This window comes from Cherax quadricarinatus, chromosome 71 (assembly GCF_038502225.1).
Source record: "Cherax quadricarinatus isolate ZL_2023a chromosome 71, ASM3850222v1, whole genome shotgun sequence".
Lineage (NCBI taxonomy): Eukaryota > Metazoa > Arthropoda > Malacostraca > Decapoda > Parastacidae > Cherax > Cherax quadricarinatus.
In genome coordinates this window covers 18,328,308-18,352,676 of record NC_091362.1, presented here as the reverse complement: position 1 = coordinate 18,352,676, position 24,369 = coordinate 18,328,308, and the positions used below count along the sequence as shown (strand labels likewise).

The window sequence follows — 24,369 nt, the reverse complement described above, 5'->3', positions numbered from 1 at the left end:
GAAGAAAAACTTTATAAAACTGGGATGCTTAAATGTGCGTGGATGTAGTGCGGATGACAAGAAACAGATGATTGCTGATGTTATGAATGAAAAGAAGTTGGATGTCCTGGCTCTAAGCGAAACAAAGCTGAAGGGGGTAGGAGAGTTTCAGTGGGGGGAAATAAATGGGATTAAATCTGGAGTATCTGAGAGAGTTAGAGCAAAGGAAGGGGTAGCAGTAATGTTAAATGATCAGTTATGGAAGGAGAAAAGAGAATATGAATGTGTAAATTCAAGAATTATGTGGATTAAAGTAAAGGTTGGATGCGAGAAGTGGGTCATAATAAGCGTGTATGCACCTGGAGAAGAGAGGAATGCAGAGGAGAGAGAGAGATTTTGGGAGATGTTAAGTGAATGTATAGGAGCCTTTGAACCAAGTGAGAGAGTAATTGTGGTAGGGGACCTGAATGCTAAAGTAGGAGAAACTTTTAGAGAGGGTGTGGTAGGTAAGTTTGGGGTGCCAGGTGTAAATGATAATGGGAGCCCTTTGATTGAACTTTGTATAGAAAGGGGTTTAGTTATAGGTAATACATATTTTAAGAAAAAGAGGATAAATAAGTATACACGATATGATGTAGGGCGAAATGACAGTAGTTTGTTGGATTATGTATTGGTAGATAAAAGACTGTTGAGTAGACTTCAGGATGTACATGTTTATAGAGGGGCCACAGATATATCAGATCACTTTCTAGTTGTAGCTACACTGAGAGTAAAAGGTAGATGGGATACAAGGAGAATAGAAGCATCACGGAAGAGAGAGGTGAAGGTTTATAAACTAAAAGAGGAGGCAGTTAGGGTAAGATATAAACAGCTATTGGAGGATAGATGGGCTAATGAGAGCATAGGCAATGGGGTCGAAGAGGTATGGGGTAAGTTTAAAAATGTAGTGTTAGAGTGTTCAGCAGAAGTTTGTGGTTACAGGAAAGTGGGTGCAGGAGGGAAGAGGAGCGATTGGTGGAATGATGATGTAAAGAGAGTAGTAAGGGAGAAAAAGTTAGCATATGAGAAGTTTTTACAAAGTAGAAGTGATGCAAGGAGGGAAGAGTATATGGAGGAAAAGAGAGAGGTTAAGAGAGTGGTGAAGCAATGTAAAAAGAGAGCAAATGAGAGAGTGGGTGAGATGTTATCAACAAATTTTGTTGAAAATAAGAAAAAGTTTTGGAGTGAGATTAACAAGTTAAGAAAGCCTAGAGAACAAATGGATTTGTCAGTTAAAAATAGGAGAGGAGAGTTATTAAATGGAGATTCAGGAAACTAAATTTGACAAGTATTTAAACTAATGCTAAAGAGGCTTTGTGGCTTTATGGATTTGGCAAAAAGGATAACTTGACAGAGATAGGATAGGGGCAATATGGCAGTGCTGCAGTGTTGGTTAAGGAATAGGTTAATGAAATCAAGTAAATTTTAATAGTATATGAAGTCTCAAAGTTCAGAAATATGAAAAGAGAAATTTTACTTCCCAGTAAAAAAGTAGAATTAGACAAGGATGTGTGATGTCACCGTGGTTTTTAATTTGAGTAGGGATTAATAATTAAATAAATGAAAGTCTTGCAATAAAGATCTGAAAGTTAAAGGAACAAGAATACACACCCAAGTGGGAGTTTAACAATGTTCATGGATGATATGTCCCTTTAGGGACCATTCAGAGCTCTGGAATGGTGGATGAGATTTGGAGAGGTGCAAAGGAGCAAAATTCATCTGACTCACAGCATCAAAGCATACAGCTTAGGGATAACAAAACTCATTAGGTGTTAAAGTTTTTGAATATCAGACTGGAGGGAAAGATGGAGGACAGTGAACGATAAAGATATTTGAAAGGGATGTCAGCTCGATTAGTGTCTATTGAAAAGATGAGGGTGAACAGATGGAGAAATGACAGGAAAAAGAATGAAATAGTGACTTGCAGTTGTGAACAAAGAATTGTCACTAGGTTATAATAAGAATATTTGTTTAGGAAGTATAGAATTTACTGCATTCTTAAATGGTGCTGTCGTGGGTGATAAATATCAAGAAAGGCTTGAAGCAGTGGAGATGTAACATTAACTGACAAAAAATGTGAATCGTGTTCATCTTTTATAATTGCCAGAGAATTCATACTAAAGTTTACAGTTAACGGAGGAGTCAACAAGATTAAACAAAACTAAGTTGCAGAGGGTGCAAGGAAGAGGTTGTTGAGGTGGTTTGGAAAAATGCTTGAGAAATATAGCAAACAAATGACGTCACGAGTGTATCAATCTAAAAGCATAGAAAGAAATATGTGAATATCACTGGGACAAATTATTATTATTACTTGTTAAACCCAGCTATTTGTATACTCGCCTAGTCATACTTGCGTGGGCCAGGTCTCAGCTTCTGACCTTACTTTTTAATCACTAATGGTCACACTACATTCCTGACCTCATAGTCCTTTCATACCTTGTATTAAAGCTGTGTATGAATTTTGCCTCCACCACTTCCTCATCTAGAACATTACGTTTCCTAACCGCCTTTAGAATGAAAATAATACTTCCTAATGTCCCTGCAACTTATTTACAATGTTTCTCTGCCCAATCGAGTTCCCTTAGTATCGTGTACGTCATGGTCATATTTCCCTTGGTTTTGCTCTCCTTTAATATTTCGATACATAATTCTTTTTTTGCACTCAGGCCACCAAGTCCAGCACCGGTAAGGCAGAAGACGCTGATGTGGCCCGCTGTAGGGCTCTAACCTTCAACCGTCACACCACTGACACCGTCTCTGGCATCACACCCCAGAAGGTACAGTTTTGTGGTACTCCCGCCATACATCCACTGCCACTGAACGAGTCGTCTAATGACCACTGACCATATCAGGAGATTTTTCTTGAATAAACCTGCAACCTTTTAGTACTATATTTGCAGTTTCATGCCTCCCTTACTATACTCGTTTCTGGTTCTCTTTCTGCCTCCCTAATTGTCGTCATGCATTTGTTTGGACAACTCCGGTAGCCAGATTTTTACCACTCTTGCAAAAAACTATACAATATAGGATTCAATCCCTTTTAGCAACTAATTTAAATATACAGGAGGGCCCCGCATATACAGCACCTCTCTTCGGTGTTCCACGTTTTTGTTGGATTTCAACTGAGCCATTATTCCACCCGCCGGTGAAAATCGTCGGCGGATGGAACATAATGAACAATGACTCATTTGAAGCCAACGAAAATGTGGAATATTAATAATAGTACAGGTTCTAGTACTGTTTCCCCGGCGACCCCACTTTTTACCAGTCTCAGGGTGAAACACCGCTTTTACTATCATCGTCTTCCATTCGTTAGGTATTCCGGGAATGCATTTCTTTGTGCCCATGTCTTAGAATATAAGAATGAAGGAACATTGCAGCAGACCTCCTGGCCCATGCTAGGCAGAACCAATTCACACTCACCCACACCCACTCATGTACCTGTCCAACCTGTATTTAAAGCTTACTAAAGTTCTTGCTTCACTGACGCTACCTGGGAGTGTTCGGTTGATCTTCAACCCTATTGTCAAACCAATACTTCCCAGTAACCTGTCTAGATCTAAATTTCTCCAACTTTAATCCATTGCTGCAAGCCCTGTCTTGGCTAGATATTTTCAACACGCTATGTATATTTTATTTACACACTAAGTATATCCATTGTACGCTTCAATCTTATCTCCCCTAATTCTGCGTCTTTCCAAAGAATGCAAATTTACTGCTTTCAGCCTATTTTCTTAGGAAAGATTTCTAATACTCAGCCTATGTAAATAACTATAGGCCAATATCTAACATGTCATTGTTATCGAAAAATCTTAAAAAAACTAATTCATAAGAGATTCTACTCTTTCCTAGTATCTCACAATATACTCAACCTCTCTTAGTTTGGTCTCGCCAAGGAAAAGTACAAATGATGCTATTATAAAAATGCTGGAGTTACTTTATGCAGCTCTTGAGAAGAATGAATATTCACCGGGCCTCTTCCTTTGACCTTAGGAAAGTGCTACCTAAACAGCAGACACCAGTATATTCCCATCAAGGGAGTAACGTCATCAACTCGACCTGTCGACATAGGGATGCTTCAGTGCAGTAATCTCTGCCCTCTGCTTTTCCTCATTTGCATCAATGATCTTCCTAATGTATGTCAATTACATAATCCCGTTCTGTTTGCACCTGACAACTTTTGTGTCTTAACTGTTGATCTAGACTCTTGACTCTTGAGCTCTAACATATGTATGTATGGAGTTCTCCACCACCACCACTTACACATCCAGCTGAGTCCACTTCTCTACTGCAGTGAAACAAAAATTATTTCAACATCCCTATGATTCATATGTGTTTTTATCTCCCATCTATGCTCCCTTGTACCTGGTCCTCGCACTGCAAATAATCTGTCCTTGTCCTTATGCATGCACACTGTGTCAAGCAGTACCATATAAGCCAGACAGTCAGGTACCAGCTGAAGATGACAGGACAATACCAAGGCGTGACTGCTGTACCTTCGGTCAGTGCCTCCTTATATAATTCTCACTCTGCGCGTCGAAGATGTCCTCTCCCGGCAAGAGATTAATAGTTTTGCATCGTCTCACTGCGTTAGATTACAATTTTTACATAAAAAACAAGTAAACCTTGACCATAAAAACAAATTTTAACTGCATTGCTGTGAAAATTGCAGAAAAATAAGTGTTAGAATCTATCAGAAAGCATAAAATATACAGCAACATTAAAAAACTGTAAATTAAAGTTTCGAAGGAAAATAGAATAAATATTGAAGAATATTGGCTCACGAAATCGTAATGACACGATTGCAAACAAACCACGGTGCGGGTGGGGGATTGAACTCGCGGTGAGTGAGTCGTAAAATTCCAGGCCAACGCGTAAGACACTGGACCAGCTGGCTACAATAAGATTCATCCAACTAGGTATATTTATACACCATAGTGAGGGTAGCATGGGTCCCACTGTGACTACAAATGCAAGTTTTTACAGATGAATCTCCCGCCAGCGTGGCCGTGATGAACTCTAGCTCAAATCCCCCCATGAAATCAATCCCCACCCATACCATGGTTTGTTTGCAATCGTGTCATTACGATTTCATGAGTCATGATGACGGCTTAGACGAGACTTGAACTAGAGTTCTTCACGGCCACGTTAGTGGGAGATTCGTCTGTAAAACTTTGCATTTGTGGTCACAGTGGTGCCTGTGCTAACCTTCCTATGGTGTATAAATATACCTAGTTGGATGAATCTTACTGTAGCCAGCTGGCCCAGTGTCTAACGCGCTGGTCTGGAGTTTTGCGACTCACCAGCAGCGAGTTCAAGCCCCACCCGTACCGTGGTTTGAAGAATATTATAACAAACTTATTTCAAGTCTTTGCTTTATTTGTAGTCCTTGATTTTCCAACCAATAAATGTTTCATTCACGTTCCATCGAGACACTGTACATTCTGGATACCTTAATGTCCCATAAACATTAAAATATTTTTCTACCTTCATAAAGCAGCGTTAATAAAACAAAAAGTACCATGAAGGAAAATGTAGAACAGAACTTTAGTGTGTCTGTGTCTAACATTAGGAGAGAAATAAATAATGAAATCGAATGTTATAGGAATGCAGTTAGAATCCTTAGTAGATCTATAACCCACTGTGATAACTTGAACGTATATAAGTATATTTATAGGGCAACTTGCGATGTGGAAAGATTGACTGGTGTTGTAGCAGCGAGACTTAGTCTTGGTTACCAGTACTTCTGACAGTTTGGTAGACACAAATGATCAAACCAAATGTAAAGTATGTGACCAGCCCTATGGTCACTAACTTGAACACTATGTGCTTAATTGTCCACTTACTGAGGAATATAGAGATAGACAATATATGTGATATGACAATATATGTGATAGACAATATATGTGATATGACAATATATGAGATAGACAATATATGTGATATGACAAAATATCTTAGTAAAAATAAGATACCAGACATATCAAGCAAATTTCTTAAATTTGCTTCCAACAGGTGAGTTGTACATATAAATCCAGATGTACTCCTGTAAACCCTTTTTTGTGTAGCCATATGTTCTTCTTGTGCTACCCTCCACAGTATGGACATGGCCCGGTCCGAAGGACCCACTCATATGGGGTGCACAATAAACTAGCCGGTTCGGCGGCAAAATCTAAAATCGAGATGGATAACATGAGTGGTTGGATAACCGAGGGTCTAGGAGGAACCTCTGTAAGATGAACTGTAAATGAATGTTGAGAATGACGTATGGATGGTAAGACAGAGTTCAACTGAAATTACCTATTTGTAATTATTTATAGCTCCAGGAGCAAAGTTATGTTCATGGTGTCCCGTCTTCAATGCTTTGCTCATCATGTAATTTTCGAAAATTTCTCAATGTTTGTAGCACTTGATATATACTCTTGTAATTCATTCTATTGATCTACCACTGTGAATAAAAATTTCCTAGTAACCCTTCGGCTTCAATTTTTTTTTCTAAGTTTACAATTTTGACCTCTATTTATCCCTGCTGTTAGTAAGAAAAATCGTAGCTCACTAAACTCAAACACTGAGTGCCCGTAGTTCGATCCCCGGTACGGGTGAAAACATAAGCGTGTTTCCTTACGATACCTGCCATCCCTGGTCACCTAGTGGTGTGGGTCGGAGTCTGCGAACAAAATTAACCTTTGCCCGAAATGCTTTGCATGACCAGGGCTTCCATATAATATATCATTGATGTTAGCTAGTATATATAAGTTGTATCATGTGCTAGTAGAAATAAAGATTATTATTATTATTAGTAGTAGTAGTAGTAAGATAAGATTTTGTTCGGATTTTTAACCCCGGAGGGTTAGCCACCCAGGATAACCCAATAAAGTCAGTGCGTCATAGAGGACTGTCTTAACTTATTTCCATTGGGGTTCCTCAATCTTGTCCCCCAGGATGCGACCCACACCAGTCGACTAACACCCAGGCACCTATTTGCTGCTAGGTGAACAAGACAACAGGTGTAAGGAAACGTGTCGAAATGTTTCCACCCGCCGGGAATCGAACCTGGGCCCTCCGTGTGTGAAGCGGGAGCTTTAGCCACCAGGCCACCCTTTGTGGTCTTACATGAAGTTATCCTGTCTCGTCTCTTCGTTCCATCGGCCAGCCTGGGTTTCTTCAGTGTTTTCAGACTTTGATCATACCTCATAACGAGTTATAATAGAAAACTAAACACTGAGATGATAATAAAGTGGGAAATAAAAATGAAGTTACAGTGCTTTAGCTGGAACAACTCACAACTAACTCACTATTTAGAGAGGAAACTTTAGACGAAGTTTAGATCTATCACAGATCCTTATTAATTTGCGAGTGAGAGGTAAAATGGAGAAAGTCAAAATAAACTTCGGGTGAGGTAAGAGACGACTAAGATCAGGAGAGTTGAGATGGTCATGGTGAGTGCAAGTTACGGGGGACGTGTGTTCCTCACATTAAAGTATCTGACAGTGTACTGGGGAAGGTAAGCATCAGTAGAAACAAAATTAGAGTTAAGATTCACGTTAGTACGGAAATCTCGTCAAAAGTTTCCTCTCCAACTGTAGGTTACTTATGGAGCAGCAAGTGAAAGCTGGGATGTGAGGTGTTTATGAATGAGCGAGGTAGACTAATATGGTTTATGAGGCGCTCATTATTGGGACAACTCATATAGAGTTACTGGTTACTTAGTTCGATGTAAACCCAACGGTTGAATGAGTCATTAAGACCACAATTCACTAACCAGCAAGGATATTTTAATACATAGAGTAAATACATTTAAAAATATTCTGCTACTGTTGTTACCTGGTAGGTTATAAAAGGTTCTGCTAATGGAACAGGTTTTTTTTTATAGCCTGCCTGGTATACATGGTAACGATCGACTCTTTGAGATATAAACCATTTATCTGACGAGAAACCTAATCGTTTGTTGGAGAAGGTTGGTCATTTACTGTTGAAGCCCTCAAATTTGGTTTTCTTAGTATATGCTTTTTTGCTTGTTTGTTTATTTTGTTAGGTACTGCAATGAAAATTAGCACACGTAAATTCGAAAGTGAGGAGGCTACGTACGTAACTGGTGGGAAAAATATCACTAGGATTTAAATCTAAGTGACACCTGCTGGTGTACTGTAGTGGGCGGTTATGACCCTGGCCAGTGATCAAGTTTCTGACCATCCCTGGAGAGAGAGAGAGAGAGAGAGAGAGAGAGAGAGAGAGAGAGAGAGAGAGAGAGAGAGAGAGAGAGAGAGAGACGGAGAGAGGGGGAGAGAGAGGGAGAGGGAGAGAGAGAGAGAGAGAGAGAGAGAGAGAGAGAGAGAGAGAGAGAGAGAGAGAGAGAGAGAGAGAGAGAGAGAGAGAGAGAGAGAGAGAGAGAGAGAGAGAGAGAGATGTGGATGTGGGTGGCCTTACTGTTATGTACAAGGCCAATATTGTCAAAATACAACACTTGGATCCACTTCGAGGACAGCGTGAAACAAGCTTTTATGCCACAAGACGGGCAGAAAGCAGCAACTTCACTCTGGCTGTACCCTTCTCCAGAACATCACTCCATCTGAGATCATACATACCCAGGATGACTCGAGTATGGAACACATTCGTACAGCATAATGATGTCAACGAGATAAAGTCAGTTGATCAAATGAAAATGCTGGCCCACAGATGGCTCCAACTTCATCCTGTTCCGTACTTGTATGTCTCATAACAATAAAAATGCTTTCAAATGAGCTGATGTAGGTAACAGCTCTTAGCTTGTCAATAAAGTTAGGAATCCTTAACCTGTAAATAGCTTGTCAATAAAGCTAGGGATCCTCAACCTTGTCAAACCCTGTGTAAACAAAAGAAAAAAAAAGAGAGAGAGAGAGAGAGAGAGAGAGAGAGAGAGAGAGAGAGAGAGAGAGAAAGAGAGAGAGAGAGAGAGCTTGACCAAGAAAAGGCTGTGGGCCCAGACAAGTTGAGCCCAAGATTGCTGAGATATGCAGACCAGCTAGCAGCACCTCTAACTCGCATCTTTCAGCACTGCCTAGTACAGTGTAAATGGCCCTCTCTATGGAAAGAGGCAAATGTAGTCCCTGTTCACAAAAAGAAGAGCAGAGCAGAAATCAGCAACTACAGACCAGTGTCACTCCTGTCAATCACTGGTAAGATCCTTGAGACAATAATCTCAAGACAAATGGCAGAGTTTTTTGACTATCACTCACTACTTTGTGATCGTCAATATGGCTTCAGGAAAGGTTACTCTGCTGCTGATCTGTTGTTAAACCTCTCCACTAAGTGGCACCAGTCACTGGATGAATCCAAAGTCAGCTGTGTGGTAGCACTGGACATTGCTGGCGCTTTCGACCGGGTGTGGCACCAGGGCCTCTTAGCAGAACTTCAAGCACTGGGAATTGCAGGCTCTACGCTATGTCTCCTCAGTGATTACCTTCATGGTAGATCTCTAAGTGTAGTTCTCAATGGAACGGAATCAGCAAGACATCCTATTGGGGCAAGTGTTCCACAAGGAAGCGTGCTGGGACCATTGTTATGGAATGTCTACTTCAACGACCTTCTCCATCTCATCCCAGAATCACATGCATATGCAGACGACTGCACACTGACATTCACTTATCCAAGAGAAGAAATGCCGGCTGCTCTAAGCTACATCAATCACCAGCTGAGAGCTATATCAGCTTGGGAAATAGATGGCAAGTAACATTTGCACCTGAGAAAACGCAAATGATGATCGTCTCTAGGCACCATGACGGTAATGCTGGTGCAGTAGTAAGGATGAATGGGAGGGTGATGGCACCTGGAGTTGATATCCTTGGGGTGAAATTTGACTTCAAACCAACCATGAAGAACCATGTTGTAAATCTTGCATACAAGGCAGCCAGGAAGCTTACAGCACTTCGCCGTATCTCGCATCTACTTGACAGTAGGGGTTGCAAGATTCTGTACGAGGCACAAGTACGCTCGCACCTTGAGTATGCTCCACTTTCTTGGTTTGCCTGCCCTCCCTCTTATCTGCGACTGCTTGACAGAGTAGAGAACAGAGCAAGACGTCTCATCTCTCGCCTGGACCCATCCTGGATAGATCTGTCATTTCAGCAGAGCCTTCAACATAGGAGGGATGTGGGAGGCCTTACTGTTATGAACAAGGCCAATATTGTCAAAGTACCACACTTGGATCCACTTCGAGGACAGCGTGAAACAAGCTTTTATGCCACAAGACGGGCAGAAAACAGCAACTTCACTCTGGCTGTACCCTTCTCCAGAACTTCACTCGATCTGAGATCCTATATACCCATGATGACTCGAGTATGGAACACATTCGTACAGCATAATGATGTCAACGAGATAACGTCAGTTGATCAAATGAAAATGCTGGCCCATAGATGGCTCCAACTTCATCCTGTTCCGTACTTGTATGTCTCATAACAATAAAAATGCTTTCAAATGAGCTGATGTAGGTAACAGCTCTTAGCTTGCCAATAAAGTTAGGAATCCTTAACCTGTAAATAGCTTGTCAATAAAGCTAGGGATTCTTAACCTTGTCAAACCCTGTGTAAAAAAAAAAAAAAGAGAGAGACAGAGAGATTGAAAGATTGAAGCCGTTCAGAATGGAACAGAATCAGCAAGACATCCTATTGGGGCAAGTGTTCCACAAGGAAGCGTGCTGGGACCATTGTTGTGGAATGTCTACTTCAACGACCTTCTTCATCTCATCCCAGAATCCCATGCATATGCAGATGGCTGTACATTGACATTCACTTATCCAAGAGAAGAAATGCCAGCTGCTCTAAGCTACATAAATCACCAGCTAAGAGCTATATCAGCTTGGGGAAATAGATGGCAAGTAACATTTGCACCTGAGAAAACGCAAATGATGATCGTCTCTAGGCACCATGATGGTAATGCTGGTGCAGTAGTAAGGATGAATGGGAGGGTGTTGGCACCTGGTGAAGAAGTTGATATCCTTGGGGTGAAATTTGACTCCAAACTAACCATGAAGAACCATGTTGTAAATCTTGCAAACAAGGCAGCCAGGAAGCTTACAGCACTTCGCCGTATCTCGCATCTGCTTGACAGTAGGGGTCGCAAGATTCTGTACGAGGCACAAGTACGCTCACACCTTGAGTATGCTCCACTTTCTTGGTTTGCCTGCCCCCACCCTCTCATCTGCGACTGCTTGACAGAGTAGAGAACAGAGCAAGACGTCTTTTCTCTCGCCTGGACCCATCCTGGATAGATCTGTCATTTCAGCAGAGCCTTCAACACAGGAGGGATGTGGGTGGCCTTACTGTTATGTACAAGGCCAATATTGTCAAAGTACCACACTTGGATCCACTTCGAGGACAGCGTGAAACAAGCTTTTATGCCACAAGACGGGCAGAAAGCAGCAACTTCACTCTGGCTGTACCCTTCTCCAGAACATCACTCCATCTGAGATCCTATATACCCATGATGACTCGAGTATGGAACACATTCGTACAGCATAATGATGTCAACGAGATAACGTCAGTTGATCAAATGAAAATGCTGGCCCACAGATGGCTCCAACTTCATCCTGTTCCGTACTTGTATGTCTCAACAATAAAAATGCTTTCGAATGAGCTGATGTAGGTAACAGCTCTTAGTTTGCCAATAAAGTTAGGAATCCTTAACTTGTAAATAGCTTGTCAATAAAACTAGGGATCCTTAACCTTGTCAAACCCTGTGTAAAAAGAGAGAGAGAGAAAGAGAGAGAGAGTGAGGGTGAGTTATGCATCAATCTTTAAAGATTGAAGCCGTTCAGAAGAGGTATACTCAAGGTATATCATGGAAAAAAATATTACACCGTTTTAAAAACAAAATTAACATTTGTACACTTCAATAACAATCCCATGCATCTTAGTGCCTTAGTGAAGGATAAACCAGTGTTGAAAATTTCTGACGTTGTCCGAGGGACACTAGTTACAGTACACCAGCCTTGCAAATTTGAAGTCAGTCAGATAAAGAGTTTTCTATTTATAAACGTAAACTTTGGAGGAAAAAAGTCAGGGAACCACTTAAAGTATCACTTCGGAAATATATGTACAGAAATGTGTATATTTCAGCGTACATAAATATCGTAAACTTATTTTCTTAATTTTATTCTATTGTTACAATATCTATCTTAATATATTTGCAATGTCTTGTTTATATCCCCTTAATTTACCCCTTTCATCCAGCAGTTCGTCCAGTTACACACTTAAGAGTTTAATCTTCGTAAGAAAGATTTATGTTAGGGATTAATTTTGCCATCTCTGTATGAATTCAATATAATTTATTTTCGTTCTGTGTCTAAACCTGCTCAGCGTATTCATCTTTTGTCCTGACGTGTGAGCTACTGATATTGTTTGGTTTCTAACTTGGCTTGATATCAAGAGGTGCTGATCATTATTAACATACAAAATTAAAAATGGATGGGGGGGGGAACCCAGGAAGGTCATTTTCCTAAACATGGTAGTAACAAGAACGAAGGAACATTGTAATACGCCTATTGACCCATGATAGGCAGGTCTCTCACCCACCCACACCCATGTACCTCTTCAATTTATATTTAAAACTACCCAAAATTCTTGCCTCAGTGATACTACAGTGCTCTTGCTCCCTCTCGCAGAATACCTGGTGACACACTGTAGGGCTTCATTGCCTTTGATGAATCCAATTAAAAAAACCATACCACGGGTGGAGTTTGAACCCGCGGTCAGAGAGTCTCAAAACTTCAGATCGTCCCGTTAGCCACTGGGCCAGCTAGTTTCAATAAGATTCATCCAATTAGGTATATTTATACACCATAGGAAGGTTAGCATAGGCACCACTGCGACCACAAATAAAAGTTTTTACAGACGAATCTCCAGCTAGCGTGGCCGTGACGAACTCTAGCTCAAGTCCCCTCAAAGCCGTCAACATGACTCACGAAATCGTAATGACACGATTGCAAACAAACCATACCAATCGTGTCATTACGATTTCGTGATTCATGAATCCAATTACATTAAAAGTTTCTTAAATTCTCATTGTCTGCGTATGGTATCTAATACCTGTCGGTGTAGTCTTTCTCCTAGGTATTCTACATGTACTCTTGTGTTAGTTTACAAGACTGTTGACTACCCAGAAATTAATTAAAGCCTCAGTCCACCTGACAATAAGAACAAGGATACTTTAATATCTAAAACAGGAAACAGCATTAACTTGATACACCAAGTTATACACAACTGTGTGTGTATAATATCCTGACCTTAGCGTTTGTTAGGTTTAAGGTCTTTACATGCGAATCGTAAGAATCGCTGATACACTAACATCAATAATACTTTTATCTCTAAATTAAGAAATGAAGTAATCCTTCCAAAAGCATATAATAAAACATTTGACGGTGTAAGCATTCCAGTTCGTAAGTGTTCACACACTCGCAGGTAAACGTTCAGGCTGGTGGATCGTAATAAATAATTGTTACATGATCACCTTTGCTGTTGGGTTCAGCCTGTGGACGCTCGCCCGTGAAAGCAGAACATAGGTTGACCGTGGGAAGCAAAATAAAAAAAAATCTGAATGAAATGGTGTATTGCCGATAAGTATGAAGAGAAAGACACATGTGGCAGAACACTTTTATATAGACAACGTTTCGCTCTGTGTAGAGCTTTATCAAGTCATAAAGCTCTAAATAGAGAAAAACGTTACTTTCAGAAAATAAACTTTATACATGAACACACACTAAAAATTTTATGCGCTGTATAATCCTACGGGTTTAGCGCTCCCCATGATTATAATTATAATAATTATGTAAACATTTTATGAAACATATATGTTTATGCACTACATACGGCATGTTACTGACGCTATATACATTTACACTTGATACATTTATTTCATTATGAAGCTGTGTGTAGTCTGTGGTCAGTCAAACAAACGGGCTTCCACATGGATAAATTGTCATTTGTGTGGAAATTGGTGTCACGCCCCTTGTGCAGATATCCAAGAACTAGCTACAAGCAGTGTTAAAACAGGGAAATGTTTTTGGGTTTGCCCAAATGAGATAAATCTGTGGACTAAAATCACAAGGGTATTAAAAGAGGATAACATCAAAGCTGCTTTCATAGAAAACCTGGAAGCTTTCTACAACAGATGGGAACATAAAAAGTCTGGGCTGAATGGTACTGCCCTTGATACTGGCCATGTAGTCAGAAACTGTAAGGCTGGAGATGAAGTCCTGGTAGTCAGTAAATGTGGGGCTGATAGTGCTGTCCTGGGAGACAGTAATGGTGAAGCTGGAGGTGCTCTCCTGGGAGACAGTAATGGTGAAGCTGGAGGTGCTGTCCTGGGAGACAGTAATGGTGAAGCTGGAGGTGCTGTCCTGGGAGACAGTAATGGTGAAGCTGGAGATGCTGTCCTGGGAGACAGAAATGGTGAAGCTGGAGATTTTGTCCAGGTAGTCGGGAACTATACGCAGGAAGGAATACATATAAATGACCTCATAGGGGACAGGAGCCATAGTAGGGGAACAAGTGTAGTTAAAGATAAGATAAAACCAATATTGCAAACAAGAAATACCGCAGGAAATAGCAAACAAGAGGACTCCACTAGCAATAGTGAGGATATATTACCAAAAACAACTGGTGGGAGCTCCATTGTTGGTGCTAGGGAGGATAGAATTAAGACAGGGAAACATGCACCAACAGGGAATACAGTCACAGAAATCCAAGGCAAACGGAAACCAAGCCTGTGCACATACTATGCACTTGGTATCTGCTGGCATGGGAAATCTGGAAAAACAGATGGGACGTGCAACTATGACCACCCTAGAAAATGTCATGCCCATATGACAACAGGAAAATGCAAACTCCCTTCCTGTAAGCTTTTTCACCCTGAACTGTGTACCTCTTCAGTACAGGAAAGACTGTGCTATAACTTAAATTGCCAGGCATACCATCTAAAGGGGACAAAAAGATACAAAACATCCAGGCCATGGGAAAACCTGGGTAGCCACAGCCACTCAAGAGGGAGAGGTTTTTTAGTGCCAGGAAGGAAAAAAAACTGGCAGGAAATGGCAGAAATCGTACACCAAATCCAGTCATTCCTGGAGTGGAACCACAGTCGATGGCCTCCACTCCAAACCAACAGATACAGATACTAATGCCGGAAAAAAAATCCCCCCCCCCCCAGTACCAACAATACCACCAGTCCGATAACATTCTTCTTTGCAAATATACAGGGTCTAAAGCCAGCAACAAACAACAAAATACCTTTCATCCGTGGACTGCTTGCAGAGGCAAAGGCAATGTTCGCGGCTTTCACTGAGACCCACATAAAGGATCACTTGGACAACGAAATATGGATCCCAGGTTACAACCTATACAGATGTGACAGAGTGAACAGGCAAAAGGGGGGGGGTTGGCCTGTACATTGCAGAGTCACTTGTTTGCACAGAACTGCTTAATGCCTCAAATGATGTAGTGGAAGTTTTAGCAGTAAAGGTCGAGAACCAAAACCTAGTCATTGTGGTAGTCTACAAGCCTCCGGATGCAACATCTCAGCAATTCCAGGAACAGCTGTTAAAAATTGACCACTGTCTGGAAAATCTTCCAGCTCCTGCACCCAACATCTTGCTCCGGGGGGATTTCAACTTAAGGCACCTAAAATGGAGGAATATAGCAAATAATATTGTTGCAGTAATAACACCAGGAGGCAGCTCTGATGAAAACTCACACTCACACGAGCTTTTAAATCTCTGCACAAAATTCAATTTAAACCAGCAAATAATAGAGCCTACTAGACTGGAGAATACACTAGACCTCATCCTCACTAACAATGATGATCTGATAAGAAATGTCACCATATCAAAAACAATATACTCAGATCACAACATAATTGAGGTTCAGACATGTATGCGTGGAGCCCCAGACCGACATAATGAGACTAGTCACGAGGGAGCATTCACCAAATTCAACTTCAATAACAAAAACATAAAGTGGGACCAAGTAAACCAATTCCTAACCGATATAAGCTGGGAAGATATACTAAGCAACACAGACCCCAACTTATGCCTAGAACAGATTAACTCGGTGGCACTCGATGTTTGCACAAGGCTTATTCCTCTAAGAAAAAGGAGGAGTAGATGTAAAATAGAAAGAGACAGGCGCTCCCTTTACAGGCGACGGAAAAGAATAACAGAGCGGCTAAAAGAGGTCAATATATCTGAAATGCGTAGGGAGACACTGGTCAGAGAAATAGCAAGCATCGAACTTAAGCTAAAAGAATCCTTTAGGAGTCAGGAATCGCGGGAAGAACTAAAAGCCATAAATGAAATCGAAAGAAACCCAAAGTATTTCTTCTCCTATGCCAAATCAAAATCGAGAACAACGTCCAGTATTGGGCCCCTACTTAAACAAGATGGGTCCTACACAGATGACAGCAAGGAAATGAGTGAGCTACTCAAGTCCCAGTATGACTCAGTTTTTAGCAAGCCGCTAACCAGACTGAGAGTCGAAGATCAAAATGAATTTTTTATGAGAGAGCCACAAAATTTGATTAACACAAGCCTATCCGATGTTATCCTGACGCCAAATGACTTCGAACAGGCGATAAATGACATGCCCATGCACTCTGCCCCAGGGCCAGACTCATGGAACTCTGTGTTCATCAAGAACTGCAAGAAGCCCCTATCACGAGCCTTTTCCATCCTATGGAGAGGGAACATGGACACGGGGGTCGTCCCACAGTTACTAAAAACAACAGACATAGCCCCACTCCACAAAGGGGGCAGTAAAGCAACAGCAAAGAACTACAGACCAATAGCACTAACATCCCATATAAAAATCTTTGAAAGGGTCCTAAGAAGCAAGATCACCACCCATCTAGAAACCCATCAGTTACACAACCCAGGGCAACATGGGTTTAGAACAGGTCGCTCCTGTCTCTCTCAACTATTGGATCACTACGACAAGGTCCTAAATGCACTAGAAGACAAAAAGAATGCAGATGTAATATATACAGACTTTGCAAAAGCCTTCGACAAGTGTGACCATGGCGTAATAGCGCACAAAATGCGTGCTAAAGGAATAACAGGAAAAGTCGGTCGATGGATCTATAATTTCCTCACTAACAGAACACAGAGAGTAGTCGTCAACAGAGTAAAGTCCGAGGCAGCTACGGTGAAAAGCTCTGTTCCACAAGGCACAGTACTCGCTCCCATCTTGTTCCTCATCCTCATATCCGACATAGACAAGGATGTCAGCCACAGCACCGTGTCTTCCTTTGCAGATGACACCCGAATCTGCATGACAGTGTCTTCCATTGCAGACACTGCAAGGCTCCAGGCGGACATCAACCAAATCTTTCAGTGGGCTGCAGAAAACAATATGAAGTTCAACGATGAGAAATTTCAATTACTCAGATATGGTAAACATGAGGAAATTAAATCTTCATCAGAGTACAAAACAAATTCTGGCCACAAAATAGAGCGAAACACCAACGTCAAAGACCTGGGAGTGATCATGTCGGAGGATCTCACCTTCAAGGACCATAACATTGTATCAATCGCATCTGCTAGAAAAATGACAGGATGGATAATGAGAACCTTCAAAACTAGGGAGGCCAAGCCCATGATGACACTCTTCAGGTCACTTGTTCTATCTAGGCTGGAATATTGCTGCACACTAACAGCACCTTTCAAGGCAGGTGAAATTGCCGACCTAGAAAATATACAGAGAACTTTCACGGCGCGCATAACGGAGATAAAACACCTCAATTACTGGGAGCGCTTGAGGTTCCTAAACCTGTATTCCCTGGAACGCAGCACACATAAGGGGGATTACCAACAGACCCCTGGCAGTCTTCAAGCTGGCACTGGACAAGCACCTAAAGACAGTTCCTGATCAGCCGGGCTGTGGCTCGTACGTTGGTTTGCGTGCAGCCAGCAGCAACAGCCTGGTTGATCAGGCTCTGATCCACCAGGAGGCCTGGTCACAGACCGGGCCGCGGGGGCGTTGACCCCCGGAACTCTCTCCAGGTAAACTCCAGGTAAGTACAAACTTGAAATATACAGCCGTTGTCGGATTCTACAAATATGCTGTTAGTTTATAAATACTGATCGGGAAGGTCACCTGGTCCTGGTTATGTCATTTGATCTGTGATGTTACTGACCCATGCAGGAAGTTGAGTACATATGGCCAGCTGAGTAAACAAGATCACTTGAGTACACGTGACCATTGTTTACGTGATTAGTTATATACGGCGTGACTAACTGAATACATGTCACCAGATGAGGACACACGACCAGTGGAGTACACGTGACCAGTGGAGTACACGTGACCAGTGGAGTATACGTGACCAGTGGAGTACACGTGACCAGTGGAGTACACGTGACTAGTGGAGTACACGTGACCAGTGGAGTACACGTGACTAGTGGAGTACACGTGACCAGTGGAGTACACGTGACTAGTGGAGTACGTGACCAGTGGAGTACACGTGACTAGTGGAGTACACGTGACCAGTGGAGTACACGTGACTAGTGGAGTACACGTGACCAGTGGAGTACACGTGACTAGTGGAGTACACGTGACCAGTGGAGTACACGTGACCAGTGGAGTACACGTGACTAGTGGAGTACACGTGACCAGTGGAGTACATGTAACCAGTTGAGAACAAGCTAAATACATTAACCAGTTAAGAATATGCAAGACTTGTTACATCAGCCACAAAGATGCTCTGGTGCTGTTGCAAAAAAAAAAAAAAGTTATCATTACCGGACGCTTCTCATTCTTTACGAACGACTCATTAACAAACGCTTTTCATAATTTACGTCTGTCATTTACAAAAGTTTGTCATCATTTACGACTATCATTAACGTACGTTTGTTATCATTAACTTACGCTTGTTATCATTTACGATTTCTATCATTAACAAAAATTTTATAAGTAATGTTTGTTAATGAATGCTTACTATTATTATCGAAAGTTTCTGGAAAACTACAAATAGTAAGATAATGCAAGACTTTATGAAATGTGTACTGGGAGAGTGGCTCATGAGGCTGCAGTGATCCTCTGTTTTGTACACAATGTGTGGGTGAGCGCGGGGCTACCAGTGTGTATCGAGCCGCTTAAGTCTGACAACATTCAGAAGAAAGTGTTGATGAAGGCCAGTGTAGGAGAGACAGTGATGAAGGTCAGAGTGAGAGACAGTGATGAAGGCTAGTGTGGGAGGGTAATAAAGGTCAGCGTGGGAGAGAGTGATGAAGGTTAGTGTGGGAGACAGTGATGGTTAGTGTGGGAGACAGTGATGGTTAGTGTGGGAGACAGTGATGATTAGTGTGGGAGGGATAGTAATGAAGATCAATGTGGGAAAGACGGAGGTGAAAGTCAGTGTGGAAAAGAAAGTGTTAAAGGTCAGTGTGAGGGAGAAACAGTGTTTAACGTCAGTGTGAGGTAGTGCTGAAGGTCTGTATGAGAGTATGTTATTACTAAACTGGGGAAGAGCTAATGCCAGTAGGGATCATCCAGCTCCTGAAGAATGTGAGGCAAACAGGTTTGATCTAAGGAAATAAAGGATAGACCCAATTCCTTAGATCAAGAGCCTGCCACCGACATCAAAGCACCGCCCTTGACGAGACTGTGGGAGAGTAAATACTTCACTGTAGACTTGTGCCTCGGGGAGTTGTACCCAATGGATCACTGTGTAGCATTAGTAATAAAAAATAAAGACGGTGACTTGTGCTTTGTTTGGCTACCTGTGTGGGGTATCACCTGTGAGGAAGTGTCACATGGGTGGGGTATCACCTGTGAGGAAGTGTCACATGGGTGGGGTATCACCTGTGAGGAAGTGTCACATGGGTGGGGTATCACCTGTGAGGAAGTGTCACATGGGTGGGGTATCACCTGTGAGGAAGTGTCACCTGTGTGGGGTATCACCTGTGAGGAAGTGTCACATGGGTGGGGTATCACCTGTGAGGAAGTGTCACATGGGTGGGGTATCACCTGTGAGGAATTGTCACCTGGGTAGGGCATCACCTGTGAGGAAGTGTCACCTGGGTGGGGTATCACCTGTGAGGAAGTGTCACCAGGGTAGGGTATTACCTGTGAGGAAGTGTCACCTGGGTGGGGTATCACCTATGAGGAAGTGTCACCTGGGTTGGATATCACCTTTGAGGAAGTGTCACCTGGGTTGGGTATCATCTGTGAGCAAGTGTCACCTGGGTTGGGTATCACCTTTGAGGAAGTGTCACCTGGGTTGGGTATCATCTGTGAGCAAGTGTCACCTGGGTTGGGTATCACCTATGAGGAAGTGTCACCTGGGTTGGGTATCAACTGTGAGCAAGTGTCACCTGGGTTGGGTATCACCTATGAGGAAGTGTCACCTGGGTTGGGTATCATCTGTGAGCAAGTGTCACCTGGGTTGGATATCACCTTTGAGGAAGTGTCACCTGGGTTGGGTATCATCTGTGAGCAAGTGTCACCTGGGTTGGGTATCACCTTTGAGGAAGTGTCACCTGGGTTGGGTATCATCTGTGAGCAAGTGTCACCTGGGTTGGGTATCACCTTTGAGGAAGTGTCACCTGGGGGAGGGAAGACTGGAGATCATCTGGTCTAGTATCACTAGGTTAGAGATGTTCCATTGGTCGTTAATGCTGACTCAACACTGGCGACCACAAACTGGGCGTCCACCCAGTAATACCAGGTTTTACGCAAATTAACGAAAACGCATGCACTTCCAAGCCCAAGATGCGACGAATTTCGGTTGACACGTTTACTCCCTCGCTGATATGTAAAAAAGATGAAGACACTTTCAATTTGTTATGTATAGTCACTGACTGTGAAGAGTTGGTTTATCTTTTACCTTGACTAAATTTAATGTGTTAAGAAGACAAAATACACTGGCATGCCATGAAAAGCACGGTGACAATACATACGTCATTACATCAACAGTGTTGAGTATAAGACTTAATTTTTTTTAAATATAATCATACAGAAACGTAGATCATAAAGCACCTGGGAAATGAAATGTGATCAGGTCTTATCTAAGAAAGTGTACGGGTAGCTTCAGTTCCTAGGATCAAGAGCCCTTTACCATATCTAGGCACTCCCCCCCTCCCACCCTTGAGAAGTTTCAATTGCTAAGGCCGTAACCCACAAAAGCACTAATATAATGGATATCCTAATCCCTGAGACAGGAACTAAGTTGTTTTCAGTGTATTTACACAGAGGTACACACCTGGGTGTATACCCTCAGAAAATTTACTCAGAAAAATTACTATGAATTGAAGTACTGTAACGATGTCACAAGCTACCCACAATGCCCTAGAAGTTAAAATATACGTGTACTCACCAATGAAAGAACCACAATAACCGTTTTAAGTGCCCGGTCACAAGCCAAACACAGACTTCATCCAGCACTGTCCAAAGTTCTACTGAGACAAGGTGAACCCACGTTGCACTCGAGTCGGGTCCTGTGCGAGAGTGCATGTGTTCTCACTGTGTGTGTGTGTGTGTGTACTCACCAAATTGTAGTTGCAGGGGTCGAGACTCAGCTCCTGGCCCCGCCAGAAGTGTGTGTGTGTGTGTGTGTGTGTGTGTGTGTGTGTGTGTGTGTGTGTGTGTGTGTGTGTGTGTGTGTGTGTGTGTGTGTGTGTGTGTGTGTGTGTGCGTGCATGCGTGTGCGTGCTTGCGTGTGCGTGCGTGCCCATTATTGAACTTAAACTTACCTATTATTGTTTGCTAGAGTAGTGTTGGCTCCTGGCGTTGCCATGTACTATTAGCTCTGTTGCTTCGTGGGCTCTTCCTCACTTGCTCTCGAAACTACAGATTGAATTTGGCTTCATTACTTTCTCATTCAATTAATTCTTTCTACTTTACAACCATAAGATTGAAATATTTCTGACATCTCTAACTCAACAGTATTTACCCTGTTCCTCACATTTTAGACTATTTTGTCTATCCTATCATATGTGTATCTGGGAAGAGATGAGCGAAGGTTACCTTCGCTATTACATCACCTGCACTCTACCCACGCATTACTGCCTGCTCCTGCATTACCTTCTACGCTTCCTCCTCCTCCTCCTCTTAGTCCTAGTGCTTCACAATTTTCTACACTCTCTCCTCTTCGTATACTGTGGACACACGCTTCCTCTCCCTCTCTCACCTATGCCCCACCCCTCACGCTGCACAATGTCAGCCAGTTTCACTGCCCCGCACATAGCACCACCATTCATACTTACACTTCAGCTCTTGCCATTGTTTAAAGATTCTCTGCATCAGTGAGTTATAACTTACAAGAGGCACAATGCGAATCTAAGAAAGTGTGAACAAAAGACTTGCTAGGCCCTGCTAGGAAGATTCTACTCACCCGAAAACAATATGTTGCATAATATATAGATACTGTGAACGAAAAGTTCCCAATAGTTGAGTCAGTTCCCAATACTCAAGAGTATTATATTGTGAACGAACAGTTACCAATAGTTGAGTCAGGTCCCAATACTCAGATTATTATAGTCACATAAACGCTCTAACTTGTATGGGTCCTTCAGTGCTGTCAAACACTTGGGATAAAGTGTGACCAAGTGCCTCCTCTATGACTCATGGTTGGACTCCCATTTAGGCAACTTGGCTCAAGCTTATTGCGACTGGTGATGCTGACCTCCAAAACAATGTCATATATGGAACTCTTCAAGTGAGATTTTCATATTAATATAGCTTGAGAGCCTAATATCAATGGTGGTTTGGAGTCAGCCTCCTTGATGAAGTATCATCTGGTGCGGAATGTCAATGTGGCAATGTGAAGAAAAAACGCATGTTGCAGAACAAACAATGTGGTGCTAAACCAGCAGGGGTCAAATACTCCATGAATTTAAAGTAATAATGTTTGATCTGAAGAAGGAGTAACTCCAATTCCTTGTATCTAAAGCCCTTTTCCAGCATCAAGGAACCCCCTTATCCTTGAAGGGGTTATGATTGGGAGCCGAACGTTTACAGCACCGAGATAGAAATCACTCAGTAGATATAAAAAAATATTGAGCATATAAACAATATACACATATAATCTTAATGGATGTTCTTTATAGATTATCGACTGAATACGTTGAAATTCATGTTAGTAACCTTAGAACTACTACATGTTATGGTATGATAGCCTAAATGCAGCCAGAATTCTGAGATGACCTTTCAGCTTATGTGACGCGGCTCTTCTCATTAGGAGTTCCGTACTTTCCTGATCCAATTCTGCTACTTGTCATGTTGCATTATTTTGTCCCAGTATATCCCTATCCCATTCAAACTACGACGATAAATAAGGTTTTTACAATTTTTTAAATTCGACCCAATACTTTAAATTGCAACTTTTTTTTGAAAGTGTCTTTGTGAGAAATTACCTTCATGAGGTTTACAGGGTATAACCTGAATTATTACATATACGTAATTTGGGTGAAGTATGTGGGACTTAATCACAGTAGGTTACAGAACTGACACTCCGATGCCCACTCCTTCACCACTCTCACAAAAAAGCTTGACCTGACATCAAATTAATAATTACAATATTAAACATTAATACCAATAATGGGAAATTATAAAATAGTGTGGACTGTATGAAAATTAAAGGAAGCGATTTCCAAAAACGATTAATGGGAACACTGACGCACACAGACAGGGTAAGAATGTTCTAATTGACAACAGGCACATATGTAACAAAAGGGTAGAGAATAAGAAATTTATATTACTTACCATTTATATTGTAGTTGGATCATCCCACAATGCCTAACAAATAGAATCCTACTAATCAGTGAGAAATCTAAATGAAAGGACTAATGGTATACATACTGGATGTGTTGCATGGTGATGCCTCATTATTTCCACTATCACTACCTAATTCTGGAGGCCTCACAAATTCTCTGTCCCTATTCTTCAACAGGAGACATTTCAGTACTTATTAATTATAATCTGAGGCCGATCCATTTAATTATAGCCTCGATGACGCAGATTACTAGACGATTTCACCACAACCAGTACTCACACATATATTTACTATGGCGTCCTTCTCCCCCTGTTTCACTCCGCGGCCGCTGCACACCCTACTTCACACAAAATTTCTTGAAGGGTCAAGTCAGCATCACATTTTAATAAGCAATTATTGTATTATTCATATTTACACATGCTGAATTTAGGAAAATTATAAAAAAAAATTCCACAGTCTTAGTCCTCCACTACGCCTTGCTGAATACATCACACAGACAATAATTTCAATACATAAAAGCCTTGATCCCTTGTCACTAATCTGTTTCCTAATCTTCCCACACTCTCTACAAACTTATATGTTGTATCTCTGCATCCTCAACCAAGTCCTAGCACTCCA

At 41.8% G+C, this 24,369-nt stretch overlaps 1 long non-coding RNA gene across 1 annotated transcript in view; it reads right to left on the bottom strand.

The window, feature by feature from the left end:
• The window catches only part of LOC138854825 (uncharacterized), a 124,859-nt gene extending 103,428 nt beyond the window's left edge, over positions 1–21,431 (bottom strand). The window contains exon 1 of the long non-coding RNA XR_011394004.1: positions 21,355–21,431. This is a non-coding gene — a long non-coding RNA (uncharacterized lncRNA). The remainder of the gene's footprint in view (positions 1–21,354) is intronic.
• Positions 21,432–24,369: the final 2,938 nt, after the last annotated feature.